This window comes from Mustela lutreola, chromosome 3 (genome assembly GCF_030435805.1).
Source record: "Mustela lutreola isolate mMusLut2 chromosome 3, mMusLut2.pri, whole genome shotgun sequence".
Classification (NCBI taxonomy): Eukaryota; Metazoa; Chordata; class Mammalia; order Carnivora; family Mustelidae; genus Mustela; species Mustela lutreola.
In genome coordinates, this window is record NC_081292.1 from 125,317,311 (window position 1) to 125,332,651 (window position 15,341).

Below are 15,341 nucleotides of genomic sequence, written 5' to 3' on the forward strand. Positions count from 1 at the left end.
AAAGAGAGAGGTGGAAGAGTCAGAGGGAGAGGGAGAGACTCCCTGCTGATCATGGAGCCTGATATGGAGATCATGACCTGAGTTGAAATCAGGAGTCAGAGGCTTAACTGATTGAGACACCCAGGCACCATACCAATTTCATTTTTGCTTGAGGCTCGCAGGGAACTGCATTCACTTATGAATGCTCTGATAACTACTGAACATTAAACATGCAAAGAAAGAGTATATTAGTTTGAGAGGCCTACCATAATAACCTACAACACACTGGGTGGCTTAAAAATGGAAATTTATTTTTTCATGGTTCTGGAGGCTGGGACACCAGGATCAAGTTGTTGGCAAGGTGCTGATGAGATTTCTCTTCCTGGCTTATAGATAGTACCTTCTCACTGTATCCTCACATGTGCTGAGAAAGAAATTGCTGGTGTCTCTTCCTCTTCTTATGATCCCAGTTCTATCAGATTGGGGCTTCCTCCTTGTGACTTCTTTTAAACTTAATTATCTTCCTAAAGCCCTTATCTTCAAATGTAGTCACCTTAGGGATTAGGGCTTCAATATATAAATTTTCAGGGCTCCAAAATTCAGTTCATGACAATGCTATGAGACAACTGTTTAAAGAAGATTTCAAATTGTCTACCATCTGGGGGGGGGGAGTGTTTGGGGCCATCCTAACACCATATTTACTGAAAGCCAGAAGCAGATAAAGGGGGTAAGTATGAAAAAAAAAAAAAAAAGAATATTCTCTGTACCAACACTTCCCCTATACTGTTGTCCCAGAGTGATGGTTCCTAATTCGTGAGCTGATCACTAAACACCAGTGGTCTTTCTTCCACCACCTCCCTTTCCTCACCCTCCACACTCTAAGTCTTGAAAGTTATAATTTAACCTTTTGGTTTGCTGAAAGTAATGGGGTATGGAAAATAGTCACACTATGCTACTTTCTCATATGTGGCAATAGTCACTTAGTTGATCCACTTCAGCTTAAGCAAGCTACCATTAAATCCTGGTGATTTTACTGCACTGGAGAAGTTTTAAAAAACCAAACCTCTCACTACAGAAAAGACTGGAGTCAATTTATGTCAGCAAGAAATATGAAAGCCTGTCAAGAATAGGTTCTTAATAGTGCCATGAAGTGATTATATAGTTAACCACTCAAGGTCCTGCTTCTGGGGGGCGTCAAATGATATTATACCTGGCTCAACATGGTTCCTGTGTTTCAGTATGAGTAGGCACTCATTTTCAGTTTGTATTGCGAGTAGGATGGAAATCATTCTACCAAAATGTGGTTAAGGTCCCTCTTTCATCATGCTGGTCAGAGAACAGTGGTCTCCTGGAAAGAACATAGTATATAGTCTGGTGTGTTAGAAAATATCTAATGGCGGCTTTCTTGAGGTAGAGGAGAGTTGGCTAATTCCATGGTGTACATATTTCTGCCATAGCCAGTTTCAAGCTACTTCCATGACATCCCTAGTTTCAGGGCTCTGAAGAGATGTACATAATCAGCTCTAGCAAGTAGTTCAAGCCAGATCCAGGATACCACTGGTAGTAGGTGGAACCAAGAGGCAGAATGCTCAGGTCAGGTCGCCATCTAGTCATTCTGGGTGGAAACATAGGCATGAACAACCTGTAGAGTATATTCAGAGGAGCTTAATGTCATATAGCATTTTTCTGATGACCGCTCAATTAATACACCTGATGAAAGCTATCTTTGGGAAAATAAACATGGAAGAATTTTCTAGTTAGTAATGTAGACCAAAAAGAAAGGCACAATCTGTGTGACGTGAAAGCTGAGAAACAGTGACAGGATTCAGACTAGTTTGGCCAAAAACTTCATCCCTTCCTTCCTTCCCTGCTACAATATAATATTTATTTATTTTACACACACACACACACACACACACACACACACACACACACACACAGAGGGAAGGGGAGAGGGAGACAGAGAATCTTAAGCAGACTCCTCATTGAGTGCAGGTTCTCAAGCAAAACTTGATCCCAGGACCATGAGATCATGAACTTAAGCTGAAATCAAGAGTTGGTTTCTTAGCCACCCAGGTGCCCCCCCAATATTTTTTCTTTTCTTTTTTTTTTTTTCTTTCTTTCTTTAACAGACAGAGTTCACAAGTAGGCAGAGAGGCAGGCGGTTGGGGGGAGGGAGCAGGCTCTCCACTGAGCAGAGAGCCTGATGTGGGGCTCCATCCCAGGACCCTGGGATCATTACCTGAGCCAAAGGCAGAGGCTTAACCCACTGGGCCACCTAGGTGCCTCAAATATTTTTTCTTGATCGCAAAAGATTTTCGTCTTCTATTTTCTATACAGGGGAAGGAAAGGGAAAGTTTTTATTTATTTATCTATTTAATTTTTAATTTATTTTGTTCTTGAGAACTGACAATGAGATCAGAATATACTATCTGTCCTTTAGAGTATATAAATATTTCTAGCTTCTATATATCTTTTTCATCATTAATTGTTTTCATCACTAATTATTCTCAGTAAATCATGTTTTTTTTTCTAAAATACAAGACTCCTTCTGGGTATTTGTACATAAGGCTTCTTGGATTAACACTTAGATACCACCTTACACCAGTTAGAATAGGCCAAAATTAGCAAGACAGGAAACAACATGTGTTGGAGGGGATATGGAGAAAGGGGAACCTTCTTACATTGTTGGTGGGAATGCAAGTTGGTCCAGCCCCTTTGGAGAACAGTGTGGAGATTCCTCAAGAAGTTAAAAATAGAGCTTCCCTATGACCCTGCAATTGCACTGCTGGGTATTTACCCCAAAGATACAGATGCAGTGAAAAGAAGGGCCATCTGTACCCCAGTGTTTATAGTAGCAATGGCCACGGTCGCCAAACTGTGGAAAAAACCAAGATGCCCTTCAACAGACGAATGGATAAGGAAGATGTGGTCCATATACATTATGGAGTTTTATGCCTCCATCAGAAAAGATGAATACCTAACTTTTGTAGCAACATGGACAGGACTGGAAGAGATATGCTGAGTGAAATAAGTCAAGCAGAGAGAGTCAATTATCATATGGTTTCACTTATTTGTGGAGCATAACAAATAGCATGGAGGACAAGAGGAGTTAGGAGAAGGGAGTTGAGGGAAATTGGAAGGGGAGGTGAACGATGAGAGACTATGGACTCTGCAAAACAATCTGAGGGTTTTGAAGGGGTGAGGGGTGGGAGGTTGGGGGAACCAGGTGGTGGGTATTGGAGAGGGCATGGATTGCATGGAACACTGGGTGTGGTGCAAAAACAATGAATACTGTTACACTGAAAAGAAATTTAAAAAATTAAAAAAAAAAAAAGGCTTCTTGGATTAAATTGGCCCTGCCTGCCAATTAGATTAAGATTCTGAAGCAAAATCAGAGCCACTCTCCCTCCCCAGTATCCTTACTTAAATTTTTTTTTTCTTGTCAGAAGTGCAAGTCACACACTGTATCTAAAATTTCTATCCTCTGTGTTACAAAAACCCAGTTAGAAGAAGAAGCCATCATTTTCTGTTTTGCCATTAGCATGACCCTTTGGATGCTGTTGGTAGAAAGGCTTGGTACAAAGGTGGTAGTTCAGAATGAGATGAGATGCTGCCTTCTTTGATTCTTCTGGAGCTCAGGTGTCCTTGCCAAGACTCTGCTATGTGCTCTGGTATGTGACTGACTTCAGTGATGGGCATCAAGCATTTGCCTCTGCCACAGTTCCTCATGACACCTGCTATTGCTTCTATCCATTGACCTCTGGCAGAAGACAGTATGCCATTTGGAATAATGAGTTTTCTACATATTCTTCCAATTTAGTTTTAAATAGTAAAGCTCAAATCAATAAAGTGGAGTTTCATAGACAGTAATAAACTTGTTCTAACTTGTACCCTATAAATTCCAAGATTGCTAGGATGCTGTATAGAGTATCTCCATATGCTTGATTACTCAGAATTTCTTATATTAAAATAGATATACATCTGCGGTGCTTAAATATATAACATATTAAGTAACAATGAACATTTATATCATTTTTACAGATTATGGAGTATTTTCAGATAAGATTATTTGAGCCAAGCAGTAACTGGATGAATTTGATAGAATTACTTTATTAATGCCATTTTTTAATTAAAAAATTAAATTTCAGAAAGATTAAGTAATTTTTCCAAGGTCATATGGTCAGTAAGAAAAAGAATAGAAACTTAAGACTATATCTTTGACTCTAAACCACTATTGTCCATGTTGCTTTAAAAATATACAGGGGCTTGAAGTGTGTAAACCTGGTGATTCACAGACCTGTACCCCTGGGGATAAAAATATATGTTTATAAAAAATAAAAAATTATACAAATTAAAATATATATATATATATACAGGGGCTTGGGACACCTGGGTGACTCAGTGGGTTAAAGCCTCTGCTGTCAGCTCAGGTCATGATCTCAGGGTCCTGGGATCGAGTCCCACATTGGCCTCTCTGCTCAGCAGGAAGCCTGCTACCCACTATCTCTCTGCCTGCCTCTCTGCCTACTTGTGATCTCTCTCTCTCTGTCAAATAAATAAATAATCTTTATAATTAAAAGTCTGTTTAAAAAAAAGAGTTTATTTCTAAATATATATATATATATATATATATATATATATATATATATATATATATATAGGCTTAACATACTTAACTTGAAAGATCACTTAAAAATTTTTTTCTGCATTTCAACCTTAAAGTCTTATTCCCTGCATTTATAGTCCTTTGATAGTCCAGTGTATATCTTTCTGCTTGAAAAAAAAAAGAGATTATTCATTGTTTTCTCAAAAATGTCTGCCTAGGGTTTGACATCAGTTGACATTATGTAAGAAAAAAAGTCTCCCTAAGGTTTTTGAATTGTACAGAAACTTCAGGAAAATAGTACAGAAACTTTAGGAAAAAAAAACTTTAGAAATGTTTTTAGAAAAAAACTTCACAAAATTTAGGAAATGTATGTTTCATAGATAGAAGTCTTTTCCACTTCAAGGTGGTTAAACACCTACGATGTACTTTTAGTGCTTTAATCCTCCCCCTCTCCCTCCCTTTTTTCCTTTCTCCTTCTCCTCCTTTTTCTTCTTTTGAAAAATATTTTTGAATTTACCTGGTGCTTAGAGTATATGAGGTATAGGTCCAATGTGTTCTTTTAGATGACTCTCCATGAGTCCCAGCAGCCTTTGTGGAATAATTCACCTGTATCCACTGATTTGAGATGCCCTTTCTATCAGAATCTACATTTCTGCATATATTAGGTTTATTTTCAGTTTACTACACTATTTTACTACTCTGTTAGTATTCATGTAATACCAATATACTCTTTTCATCTTTGAGGATTTAGAATATATTTTAATATATTGTAGAACTAATTTATCTTTACTGATCTTCTGTATCAAAGGTTTCCTGAATATTCTAATGTGTTTATTTTTCCATATGGATATTATAGTTATCTTGTCTATTTCTTAAAACAGGAAAAAGCAAGATAGAACCAACCAACCAAACAAACAAACACAAAAACACCCAGTTGTTATTTTGGGGAGGGTTATACATAAAAATATATGAGTTAACTTAAGGAAAATTGGTGTCTTTATGAGGTTGGGTCTTCAGTCGGAGGGCATGGTATCTCTTTCCATTAGCTCAAGTCTTCTTTTCTTTGTCATTCAGTAGCATTTGCAAGATTTCTTCATATGAGTCTTAAAAATTATTTTTTGGTTATGTCCAGATATGTCCTTAGCTTTCACTTTCATTATTCTCTTTTTTACTTTGTTGGTCAGTACATTTCATACAATGTTAATCATAGTGGTATTGATCGGGCATTCTTGTTTTGTGCCCAGATCTAGTGTATTCACTAGAAAACATAAGTATGATGCTAGACTGGGAGAAGAAATAGATATATTTTTATAATGTTAAGGTGTACTTTTATTCCAATTTTATTTTAAAAGCCAAAACCAAATTGATATATTTGACACAAAAAATTTTAAAATTTGTGCATGGCCAAAAACAATATATAAATGTTGAAAGATGAAACTCTGGGAAAAGTACTCACATTGTGGGGAAAAGGCAAATGCCACAAACATATTCTAGATCTTTAAAGTTCTCGTCATAAGAAAAAAATGTAGCTGTATGTAGTCCTGAGTGTTAACTGAACTTATTGTGGTGATCATTTCTCAATATATATATTCACTGAATTATGTTGTATACCTGCACCTAATACGATGTTATATGTCAATTATACCTTAATTAAAAAACATGGTAGAAATCAATGATTAAAAAATACCAACAACTTATATGTGGGCAAAAGTTGTGAAAATGAAACATACTATTGGTTCTTATATATATGAAAAGAAGCTCAATAATGCCCACAGTAAAAGAAAAACTAAACCGTATCAAGACCACAGTGTTTCACTTACAGATTGGCAAAAGTCTAAAAGTGTGTTGGTGAGGCTTCAGAAAAGTGAAAATTACGATGCAATAGAATGCTATTTAGCTATATCTATTAAAATTAATCAATTTCACTTCTGGTAATTTTTCTACGTATGTATTTGCATATATGCAAAATGATATAGGCAGCAGATTATTCATTGTTGTATTACTTGAAATAATAAAAGACTGGAAACAAGTGTCTATGTTAATTGTCTAGACTAAGTAACTGAACTAAATTAATTAAATTAATTATGGTACATCTATACATTAGAATACTACACAACTCTAAAAAGAAATGAGAAACTTCTGAATTTACATGGAAAAATAAGAGTTCACAGCAATGTGCTTAGTGTGCTGTGTTTTGCTTATAAGGGGGAGAAATGAGAACATGTGTCTATTTGTGCTTATGTGTACATAACAAAGCTCTAAAGAAATAACCAGAAATTAAAGACAATGATTACCTTTGTGGACAGTGGTCTGCAACTAAACAGAGGAGGCAACCTGACAATGGAAGTTTCATCCTATACTTTTAAAATTTACTCTTCAATTGTTGACCCATCTGACTGTATTATCTATTTAAAATTGTGTTTTAAAAGACATCTATTTTGTTGAGTTTATTACTAAGAATGCAGGTTTAGTAAAACTTTAGATTTCTTACCTGGGTGTATCATAGGATCTTTTGGTTACATCAAAGTTGAGAGAAACATAAAGGAAATAATCTAGGGATTATGACTAAATTTCTTCAGAAGAGGGCAAATAAAGGAAGACCTAGCATGAGATGTCATGGGGAATTATTGAAACTGAAGTTTGGGATTTCATATTTTTAAGATTCTCTGAAAGAAATCCAACCAAACTTAAATTATTTTCTCTTGTTGATTTTAATTTAATATAAAATAATGTGGGGATTTTATGCATCTGGGAATTTTAATAAATTTATAAATAATACTTAAAGTTTTTGTTTTGTTTTGAATAACCTTACCTGTCTTAAGAGAATGTGGAAAAGGTTGTTAAGATGGTTTTGATGGGTTTCTGGTTGTGTTCTCCAAGGTGAAGTTCCTATAAAAGCTGGGGAAATCCTCAGTTGTCCCATTCCCACTTCATCCACAGAATTCCTCTGAGAGTGCCAGTCTGTGGCAAGAGAATGCCTCCAAAGGACACAGGGCCTGAGGGAGGACCATGGGTTCAACAGCAGTTCTGGGGCTTGTTCCGATGTGCTAATCCTATGACTGCTTCTTGGCTTTGCCCATAGCCTTGGCTCTGACTCTTGGCTTGGAACTTGGGCCTTGGCTTGGTTAACTCTGTGACTTCTGGTTCTGAACACTGGCTGTGACCCCAGAATAAATAGTTGCAGCAACCTCATTAGAACTCCTGCTCTGTGGTTCCATCCTGATTTCCTGGCCCTAGGCTGTTTAGCCAATGCCAGCTCGCAGACTTGAGACTTTGTCCAGAGCTGTATGGGAAAGAACTTTAGTAAACTGTTAAAGTCTATACAAATATAAAAGATCAATAAAATTATTTTGATCCAACGTTTTGACAAAGACACCAATAAGGAAAGCAAGTGTATGACGATAAGTGAAAATGGCCGAAGCCCTTGATGATAGTTACCAAGAATTGGACTAGAGATCCTCTACTTCTCTATCTATATTGGAAATGATGGCCTTATTATATGCACAGTATATTCATTCCATTAAGGAAAAAATCTTATGTCCAAAGTTTATTTACCATATGCTTTTATTTACCATTTGCTTTGCTTCTGTGTTTCAGACTCAAATAGCCGACTGCACGCTGATTTCCACACCTCCCCATGAGGATGGCCCCTATGTAACTCAAATAGAATGTGGAATGTGGCTACAATTAAACTCAATTTATTCTATCTCCCTTTAAGCTTCTGCACTCCTGCTCCTTTTGCTGGTTCTCCAGGTCAAGGAATGTTATCAGCATCTACTAATTGACCAAGTCAGAAATCTTGACATGAGCCTCACCTCTCTCATCCTTATCCTCAACTAACAATAATTACATCCATCTCTTTAAATTTCTTCTGTCTCTCTTCTCTCAAGCCAATATTACTCTTAAAGGGACAAGGACAACAGGCTCCTGGATGGTCTTTCATCTCCAATCCTGCCCCTACTTTAGCACTGAATGGAATAGAGAATGATATTTTGAAAATATACACCTGATCATGTCACTGTCTGTATACTGTTCCCACCATTTGGAATGACCAATCTTAATTTTGCCTAATTCCTCACATTTTAGCATAGATGTCAAAAACTCCGGCAGATTTTCCCCAAGACTTAGCTCATTTAGGACCAATTTAGTTGCCTCTTCTGGTTTTCTCTCATAGAAATCTACGTATGCTGTCAAAGAGCTTATAACACTGTGATATCATTGCCCAGTTATTTGTCTATCTTCTCCAAAGACTATAAGACACATGAGGGTAGAAGCAATGAAAAAAGAAGAATAAATGTATATTTTAATTATCATAGTCTCAGTTCCTAACATGAACCAGGAATATAATTAGGTATTCAATAATTATATGTTAAAGAATTGTGTAAATAAATGCATGAACTTTTAAAATGAAAGGCAATTCAGTTACTAAAACAAGGAAGGCATCTGTTTCGTTCTTTAGAAGGGTCGACTGAATGAAAGAGACATATAGCTACAGAACAATAAAAAAGGTAAAATGCAATAACAGATCAACAAATATAAAGATAGAGAGATGAAGAGTTTTCTAATTCTACTCTAGGTGGGGTCGAAAAGAAAAAGAGATACAAACAGCAGATTGGGCCATCTACTATATTCTCTAAGACACTTGAAAAATGAGAGGGGAGAGGAGAGAGAGAGAGAGAGAAGAAGCAGACACCAACATACAAAGAAAAATAGGTTTCCTAGCAGCTCTCATATGGGAAAGAAGGTATGATGGGTATCTTTGAAACTTTTTATTGTTAAAATTCTTTGGAACTCTGATGGGGAAGAGTTAACATTTTATTGACGTTTTGTGGTAATGGAGATAAATGGGGTTCTTAGCTTTTGGCACTTGCCCCACAGGTTAGATATAAATAGGTCACGTGCAGGACATTCCTTAACTCTAGGCTAGCCATCTCCTAGTGGAGATTCTACTATCAAACAAATGTGAGTTTGCATCAAACTACTGAGCCCATGATTTTGAAACAGAACTTTGGAGTACTGGCAAGAAGGTGAGGCTGCAGAATTCCAATTATTCTGCTTTATGATGATTCCTCTTTATCTCGTTAAAAAAAAATCCCTGTGCTTACCCATTTGAAATGTTATTATTGTATTATATATTCACTATTACATAGGAACTTACTTTTCTTCTCAAAACCCTTGAGCAAAGAGAATTTGAGTGTTAGACCATTAACTACATTGGAAGCTGTGGTGTAGCCACAGTAGTTATCAGGGATTCAGAAATACAACTGTAGTATAAATACAGCTTTTCTACACTTTACCTCATGTACTATTATCTTTTTTTTTTTTTCTGTTAATGAGGAAGATGCTAATTCTACTATGGAAATACTGGAAACAACTGTTTACATCTGCATTCACAAAAGTCTTCAAAATAACAAAATTCTCCTTACTGACTCCTCTATTCAGTTTTTGTCATGTGTCTGCCTCTGGAGTTGTCCTTATCAGGGCCGCGTTATTTAATGAGATACAAGTATTAAAATTGCCACTACTAAGAACTTTGGGGGGAAAGGCAATATCATTATTAGTAAGCCTGTATTAAAGTTGTTTTCCACTCTTGACTGCCACACGAGTCTACTGAGGCCAGACTTCCCTGACATGGGGACAATTGCCATTCTGGGCTGGGGAACTATTGGGTGCAGGGTTTGCCCTGTGCATTGGAAGTCATTTAGCAATATTCTATGCCCTCTGCCCACTAGATACCAGCAGCACCCCCGCCTCAACTTTGACAACTAAAACTATGTCCAGATACTGCCAAACGTCTCATAGGAGGCAAAACGGACCTGGACTGGAACTGTTGCTCTAGGGTTTGTAGTTTGTTTTCTGTTGTTTACCCAAACTTTACACAGTCCAGGCTATGCGGTTACGGCTCAAAGATATTTTTTCGAATGAAGACATAAAAATCTTGTCCTCCCTGTGTTTTAAATAGGTGTCACCAGGAAAAAAAAAAAGCTTTGGGGACCTTAACTATGTGCTCAATGCTGTTTTAGGTATTGTGGTTGACCCAAAAAGAAGCTCACAGCTTGGTTTCTGTGCTCAAGAAGTTTTTAATCAAGTTGGAGAGAGAAGACCAATACTCAAAGAATATGAGACTCACAAAAGACTGAATATATTGGCAATGGACCAAAAGGCAGAGTGGTCACATTCCGAAGTGTATGGCGCAAGCTATGGTGATACTATCGATCTTTTGATTTGATGTTCCCTTGAAGGTTCTGTGACCTATTTTGACATGTGGGCAGTGGTTTATTAACCCAAAGCCTTCTGCTATGATATATAATAGCAAAGAGAACAGTAAGAAAATATTCTGTTTAAACAAACCAGATCACTTTTACATGTGACGGCCAAGCCATGCTGGGGAGGAGGCACTGAGCCTGGTTATGTTAGTAACTGAGTGGTAACTGAAGAAGACAAATCTAACCAGGCATGGCAAGCCCATGGCTGACATGTGAGCCTGTACATTTAGAACGAGGGCACGTTAATGGAGATCATACCATGTTTTTCCGCTAACCTCAGACCTTAGCTATTTAATGATTATAAAACTTTCCTAACGTTTACCAGTTTTTAAACACATTCATTTTCTTTTATTCTGCACAACTCCTACTAGCATCAAACTGATTTGGGTCATGTGTTTTTGTGTTATCTAAATAACATTCAAAAACCAAAACAAAAAATCCTTTTTTTTTTTTTTTCTTTCACTTCTAATCTTTAAAATCCTGGTTGGATAGTTTCTATCAGGTTTTAATCTCCTGATAATTTTACTGTGATTAATAGTGGATCTTTGAAGAATACTATGTGGTCCATTACTATAATATCAACTTCATGTTTTATTTTTATTTTTTTAAAAAAGATTTTATTTATTTATTTGACAGAGAGAGAGAGAGATCACAAGTAGGCAGAGAGGCAAGGAGAGAGAAAGAGGAAAGCAGGCTCCCCGCTGAGCAGAGAGCCTGATGCTGGGCTCGATCCTAGGACCCTGAAATCATGACCTGAGCCAAAGGCAGAGGCTTAACCTACTGAGCCTTCAAGGCGCCCCTCAATTTTATGTTTTAAAAAGCCTTCAAACTAAGTAATCTGATTAATTTCAGAAATCTCATATATTAAATGCAAAATAAGCCTTTTTTTGTCACTACAGAATTTAATCAATACCAAGGACTGTAGAGAACATTAAGCTGATGGGCACTGCTATGAATAGTCCAAAATATTTTGGCACTTCCACCTTCTCAGACCATAGGAGACGGTCAGATTCCCTATGGACTTTGAACTCAGTGTGGCCACACAATATGCTTTCACCAATGAAATGTGAGCAGAGTAACAAATGTTATTCCTGGACAAAAACTTTAAGAGGCTGTGCGTGATTTCCCTTTGTCACTATAACCAGTGCTATTCCAGAGAGTGGTAGGAAAATGACCCCCGTGGACTTGCACAGAACTAGAAGAGGAAAGGAAAAATAATTTTGTTGTTTGAACAAGAACTACAAATACAACCAACAAATACCAATATAGCCAGTGAGATGGCAGGGGTGAGGGGATTGTTTTCATAGACTAGCCTAGTCCACAAAATCCAAATTCTCAATTTTATTGAGAAATCTGTGGCTCATGGAAGTCATAGTGCTTGCATGTGGTCTCAGATGAAGTAGACAGAGTTGATTCCAGAGTGGGTAGCTGCTACCTGGAATAGTATATATTCTTTGCCCTACACTGGTGATTTCCCAAATTTGGAATGTGTACCGATGGCAATTGGGAGGTGATTTTAGGTGTAATGTGACTATTACCTTAAATTCTAAAGACTCACATGGAGAGAAAATTAATCTCTGTCCAATTCTCTTTCATTCCTTTTGGTTGCAGAAGAAAAAGTTCTCTGTTTGGTGCTACTGTGTCTTCCACTCCATATTTTTAGCTCCTGTCTAGCAATTGCAAATATCCTTTTTGAAAGAAAATCAAATGAGCCATCAGGACTCGGGCACTAAGCCATTCTAGATGGTCACCATTTCTAGATGGAATTTAATAAGAATTTTTGGTTTCATTGAGGCAAATTTTACAGTGACTCCCATTATATGAGGTATGATTCTGGTTATCCATTGTCATAGTCATATGAAGTTTGCTTTTAGAATCTACTTAAGAACCAATAGTTAAAGAAAAGCATTAAGTAAGTAACAAGGTGGGTGATGGGCAGATGTGGAAACATTTGTGAAAAACAATACACAGTGGTCAGTGGGTTTGAAGTAAACACGAGAGGGGAGGTAAAAATAACTGAAGCTGGGGAAACAAATTTTACCATGTAGAAGAACCAACTCTATTGCCTCCCTTTTTGTAAAAAAATAGAAATTCTAAAGAATTAAATATTTATTCATTCTATTAATTTCTATACAATTGTGTTAGCAAAACACACTTCTTTTTCTTTAACATGCACTAAAAAGAAACTGGTAAGCTCTGAACTGGGCAAAAATGCACCGTTTCTCATACTTAAAGACTGAATATCACATATAACTAGAAAAAATGTCTCTGAATATAATGGAAAAAAGAAAATATCCACCATTTTACTGACCTTACATGATCTGATTTGAACTTTGTACTTTCAAATTTAATAATCTATTTAAACAATGCTGGTGTAAACTGATTTCAAGAGTATTCTCTATGAAATATTGGGATTTCTGACAACAAGTACCTTTTCTATTATTGCATTTTTTAATTTGAAGTCTCTGAATATTGTTTTCAGTTGACATTTATTTTGTATGCATGTGGATAAAAGTTATTTTGTCTCAATTACATAACATTTTTCTTTTTGTAAACTTTGTCAGGATGAGGGAGAGTCGGATGCTTTCTACTTAAATAAGTAAATAATTTTCAGTGAAAATGGAAGAAACAGTGGTTAGGGAGAAGAAAGAGAAAAGATGACTTTCATCTTTTCAATATTAGTGGCAAATGGCTTAACTAACATAGGTAACATAAAAGGAGGAGCAGATTTTGAAACAATATACTAGGTATGATTTTGAACAATGATTCACATACTGGAGGTTTGAATAAATGGTTAATTCTCGGGCAATCCCTTCTGCAGACCTGTGTTTAAAAAGCCAAAATAATCAGAACATGAAACTGTCAAGATCTGTATATCCATTTAACTTACAACAAACAGAGAAGCAAAGTATCAGTTTAGGTTAATCAACGTTCAAAAGAATTTCATAATTAAGATTCAGTAAATTTCAGTATTATATAGAATGGTGGGAATTTAGCATTACCTATTTTCTTATTAGATTCATAGCTGGGGTGTAATTTATTGAATACATATATGTGTATGTCAGTTTTGAGGTCTCAAGGGCCAAACTCCAGTGACCTTACAATGTCTTTGTTCTATGCTATAATTTCTGTTTTAGCTCTGCTACTTTTGCAGTCAGATTGGAGTAGTATATTGCAATGATTTTTCTGGCTTTTTCACTAAACAGTGTTTTATTGAATCTAAGTATATTAAATGAAGTTGGAGAAAGATCTCTTGGCTATACAACTGAATATCTGTTGCTCTTAAAGAGTTTAACATCTAGATAAAGTAGATTTTATTTAGGGTGTAAGAATCAAATGCAAACTGTGCTAGAATAATCCTGGGTTGATTAGGCTGAGATTTATGTCAGAGTTTCTCTTTCATTCGGTTGGAATATGGTAGAGGCAGTTCTGCTGTAACACTCATTTTGAAGACATGAATTTGTTCCAATGTGATTAATATATTAGGGAACAATTTGCATAAAGCAAATTTTGCTCCCGCTTGCACAATTTTGTCTATGAGAAATAAAAGGTGAGTAAACATAGAAAACCACAAGCCATAGAATCAAGTTGCTTAGGAACACACACAACACCCACACACCCACACACATCTCATGTGCCTGCTAGCCACCATATTTGCTTCGTGTAGTAGGAGCCACACCCTTCTGTCTCATTTCATGCAGTCCTTCTTTCACGTCCTCACAATAAGACATGAGCTAAATCCTTCTGAGACTCACTTCCACAGGCAAAATTCAGGTCTTTTTCAAGGTAAATTGACATTTGCTATAGTATTTATGCATTTATTAACCATTTATCATGTCTAAACTATGCTACCATTTTCATTAGATTTCTGAGTCCCTCATAAGTTTTTGGGGTATTTTGTCCCACTGCCATTTTCTTCATAAGTCTGTTATGTTATTGCATGATTTTGCATCTATCTCAATTTAGCAGAACTCACTGTTCATATCTCTGTTTATTTTGGTCTGATATCAATAGCAATAGTATCAATGACATTGAATCTGTGATACATGGGAGGCTACATGGAAGCCTAACACTATAGCAATAGTCACTATTTTACTCTGGTACAGAAATATTTAGACTTTTTAAAACATTGCACTTATGTCTTACAAAAAGAATTCAGACATGTCTGTAACTTTTGCAATGTTAGTATCTTTTGCTAGGGGCCATTGTTCTTCAAATACATAGTCAATCATCTCATCTGGGAAGGATAGGGTCTTCTTGGGTAATCAGCAAGTTCTCAGTCTAACTGGACCAATGATTGTCACTTAGAATATTTTCCCTTCAGCGATTAAGGGACTAGAGAATGAGGTCCAGTTTCCCAACTCATTCGCTTATTCATGTTTTTGGCAAGTATTTATTGGGTAACTACCATATCATTCACTGAATGGCACATGCTGGATGTTGTGGTGAGAGACACCAAAGTCTTGCCTTAAACAGACCTTTATATT